Source organism: Solanum stenotomum, chromosome 4, assembly GCF_019186545.1.
Source record: "Solanum stenotomum isolate F172 chromosome 4, ASM1918654v1, whole genome shotgun sequence".
Lineage (NCBI taxonomy): Eukaryota > Viridiplantae > Streptophyta > Magnoliopsida > Solanales > Solanaceae > Solanum > Solanum stenotomum.
In genome coordinates, this window is record NC_064285.1 from 53,086,362 (window position 1) to 53,091,049 (window position 4,688).

A 4,688-nucleotide genomic window follows, 5' to 3' on the forward strand; every position below is an offset into this window, starting at 1 on the left:
CTTAGTAAACAACTTTCATGAATTAAGTTCATTTTTAAGAATTTATTTTTTTGCTCTCGTGGAACATGAAAAACGTCTTTGTTAGTACTATTCTTGAGGACTTAGGTGCTAATGGGCAAATGTCAACTACCCAACAAATGATGGAGTAAGTTACCTCTTGAATAGTTATTTCAATTACGACACAAGGTCAGGACTCACCATGGACATTCTGAAGTAGATATTTAACCTTTAGCAACACAGCATGATCAGCCTCTTTATTTGTTGTGTCAAGCACGTACACATTGAGGAATAATCATACATTCAGGGGAAATTTCACATATACTATATATATTATGATGATATCATAAAGGTTTTCTAAGTCATTTGATGGTATATGAATGATATACTATCACAGTATATTCATATATTATCATGATATTGAAATAGTATTGTAGACACATAAATTGTATTGGATCAAATTCATTCAAAATTTGAATTAAGTCCATGTTCATTTGGGCTGAATGATTAATTTGGGCTTTACAAATAAATAAGTCCATCTTATTAAATTCAAATTTAAGGTCCATTTCACCTTGAAGCCCAAACTCATGCCACGTGTCATGGTGACTAGGCATCCAAGACCAACAAGGTGACGCCACGTGTCCAAATGAGGTGGTAGTCCCAATCAAATGCAAGAACTAATCACAACATTGCCAAGTGTCAAAATGACATCCTTTGGCTAATCATATGCAACCTTGTCCACCCCCTACAACTATAAATAGGGGATGCACATGACATTCTAGGGGGATGAAGAAAACCCTTCAACAAGCATTCTGCAATTGGAGGAAGTTACACCATCAACTACATAGCTTTTTGAAGGAGTCATCAACGGAGTTCTTCTCGGAGATCGACTTGAAACGACGAAGCGCTTTTTGACGTTCCCGGAGATCGACAACATCACAAGGAGGTCTACATCATCCAATATTTCAAGAAATACGCTACTGAAGGCCCTCGAATCTTGGAGAATCTTAGGAGAGAGAATCAAGAGAACAACAGAATTGTATTCACAACGATTCATCAATAAAAATAACATTTTTCTTTTATTTATTTTGATTGTAATCAATTTTCAACGCATAAGGAAATTTGTTGCGAACAAATTTGGCACGCCCAGTGGGACCAATTCTGCTTTTCATCTCTTTCTCTTGCAAATCAGAAACTACAAAGGCAACTACTGCAATAGCCTTCAGAAAGAGTAGAGAATTTTCATACAAGGACTCTACTGATGTCGTATCTGCTGATCTCAGTCATGTTGGCCCGATTACTCGGTGTAAGTTCAAGAAGAGTGGGCTAGATGGATTTGAATACTTCACTTCTTTAGAGGCGATGAAAAATAACAACTCTCATATGATGGTCGTAAGTGCAACACCTAGGGGAAATCTTACGTCTGTGTTCTTTGAAGAATTATCTCAAATTGGCTCCAACTTTGGTGAATCTAAACATTCAATGGATGCTCCAACTTCAATGAATGTCAATGCTTTGATGGCTGACTCAACTGACATGGACAAGAAGTTTGTGATGATGGAGCAAGCCATTGAGGCCTTGAAGAAATCCGTTGATGACAAAAATCTTCATATTGCTCAACTTATGAACAAGTTTGAGGCCTTCACACCTGGAGAGTCAAGTCATGTCCCCACTTGTCCATCTGGTTTTGATCAACAAAACAAGGACGTTAAGGAATCTCTATCAACGTCAAAATTTCAAAAGGAGAAACAATCTGCTTCAGTTGCTGCACTATCTGTCCAACAGTTGCAAGACATGATAACAAACACTATCAGGGCTCAATATGGCGGAACGCCACAAAGTTCCTTGTATTACTCCAAGCCATATACCAGACGGATTGATTGTCTATCAATGCCAACAAACTATCAACCACCAAAGCTACAACAATTTGATGGCAAGGGTAACCCAAGGCAACATATCGCTCACTTTGTTGAAACTTGTAGCAATACTGGAACGCATGGTGACCTTTGGTAAAACAGTTTGTTCGTTCGCTGAAAGGGAATGCATTCGACTGGTATATCGACCTGGAACACGAGTTTATTGATAGTTGGGAGCAGCTCAAGAAGGAATTCCTCAATCGTTTCTACAGTACTCGCCGAACTGTAAACTTGATAGAGTTGACCGGTACTAAGCAAAGAAAGGATGAGCCTGTGGTGGATTACATCAATCGTTGGAGATCGTTGAGTCTGGACTGCAAAGATCGTCTTTCTGAAATATTTGTTGTGGAAATGTGCATTCAGGGTATGCATTGGGGACTTCTATACATACTACAAGGAATCAAATCGTGAACTTTTGAGGAACTTGCTACACGAGCGCATGACATGGAGTTGAGCATCGCAAGTCATGGGAAGGCATCTCCTTTTGCTGATCTGACAAAGGAAAATGAGTTCAAGAAAGGTATGACCTCAAAGATCTAGACTAAGGAATCTATGGCGGTGAAAGCAACTTTTGTAAAAGTCACCACCAAGAGTAAACTAAAAGAGGAGGAAGCCCCAAGTCAATATCCAAAGGAGGAGAGGTGACGCCCGACCTTGAAGGAGTTAGAGGCAAAGGTCTACCCATTTACAGATTCAAATGTACCTATGATTCTTGATGAATTACTAGCTAAGAAAGTTATTGATCTTCCTGAATCAAAGAGGCCTGAAGAAATCAATAAGGTTGGTGATCCTAGATACTGCAAGTTCCATCGTGTCCTTGGCCACCCGACGAGCAAATGCTTTATCTTGAAGGAGAAAATCATGATGTTGGTAAGTGAGGAAAAAATCATCATTGACCAGGATGAAACAGCGGAGGCAAATCATGCTAGTGTAGCACCAAATCAAAAGAAGTGCTCAAGGTCCACTTTCTTGCAATTTGGAAGTTTAACGCCTATTGAAGTTGATTTTCCAAGAAAAACTCTTGAGGGTTCACTGGAGATAGACAACCACAAAGAAAATGAAGCTGATGGTTGGACTTTGGTTACTCATAAGAAGTGGAGACATCAAGCAGTCTTTAGGATACGACTTCCTAAGACAAGAGCAACAATGAGTGATGTGAATTAACTGCAACCATCAAAAAACGTCAAGCCTTGTACTAGCCAAAAGATCAATGGTTCTTCATCACAGAAGGTTCGAAGCCCCATTACATTGGATGAATTCTTTCCTGAAAAATTCTTTTGTGGTAGTCAAATTGGTGCAACACATGTTATTTCTAGCACAGACGAAACAAAGGGAAGCAAATGTGAGCGTAATCTAACAATAACACAAGAACATCAAACAGATGAAAAAGTTACCCCATGTTGTGCTACAATCGCCTTCACAGATGATGACTTGTTGTTAGGGTCTAAGCTACATAATAGACCCTTGTTTGTTGTAGGATCTATTCAGGAGCATTATCTCAATCGCATACTAATCGATGGTGGTTCGGCAATCAATATCATGCCAAAAGTTATTCTGAAAAAACTTGGTATCTCTATTGATGAATTGTCCAAAAGTAACCTAATGATCCAAGGTTTCAATCAAGGAGGACAACGATCCATAGGAAAGATTCGTGTAGGACTGTCCATTGGCGACGTGAAATCAAACACTTTGATTCATATCATAGATGCCAAAACATCATACAACTTGTTGCTCGGACGTCCTTGGGTTCATGAAAATGGAGTGGTGCCATCTACTTTGCATCAATGCATAAAGTATATGAAAGATGGTGAAGTAGTCAAAATTGATGCAGACATCAATCCTTTCACTGAGACGGAGTCATATTTTGCAGATGCAAAATTCTATTTAGATTCTGGAAAATCAAATATAGAGAAACATGCAGAAGCCGACTCGATCGATCTCGAAGATAGTAAAGTTCAATGGGCCGCTATCAAGATATCTAAGAAGAGAACGGAAGAGGTTTCCATTAATCTTTCACCGTCTAAAGGAGACATGCAGGCCAGTGTTGATGATGAGCAACTAATTTTTCGCTATATTCCACGTGAACGTCGAAAAAAGGGACAACCACTGCTACAGGAATGTACTCAACAAGTTCACCCACCGAGGAAAGAATTGAGTCACACAACATTCCAAGATTTGAAGGAGAAAATGATTGTCCCAGTTGCACAAGTCCCATCTTTCACTTTGGAGCTTTCCAAAGGAAATACCCAAGTTGGTAAGATAAAAGGGAACTTTGATCAAAATGTCTTCACATTATTTGAAAAATCAGGTTACAACTTCTCAAATCCAACAAAGTTAGGAGAACTCACGGAGGAAGTCACCGGTGAAAAGATACATGAGCTTACAAAGTCTCAAACGCGGTTGAGAGAAAAAAGATATTATGTCGCCACTCCTAAGTTTGGGTTAGGATTCAACTTGCCGGAGCCTCTTCGGATTTCATCTAAGAAAGGGAAAGAAATAACTTCATCTCACTATATCTCTATAGAGAAGACGAAGGAATCTAAGGAGGGTAAAACACCACAATGGGCTTCGGTGTTTGAACGCATTGGAAGATTAACACCCCGTGTCTCTGCATTTGAAAGATTGAGCTGCAAGGATGAAAGAGGATCCTCTAAACAAGTGGACGAATATGCCACCACCTCAAAGACTTCTGTATTTCATCGTTTGGGAACCAAAAGAAAGTCATTATCCGAACGAAGGTTGCTAGAGCATGAAAATCAAGATTCTTGTGATATA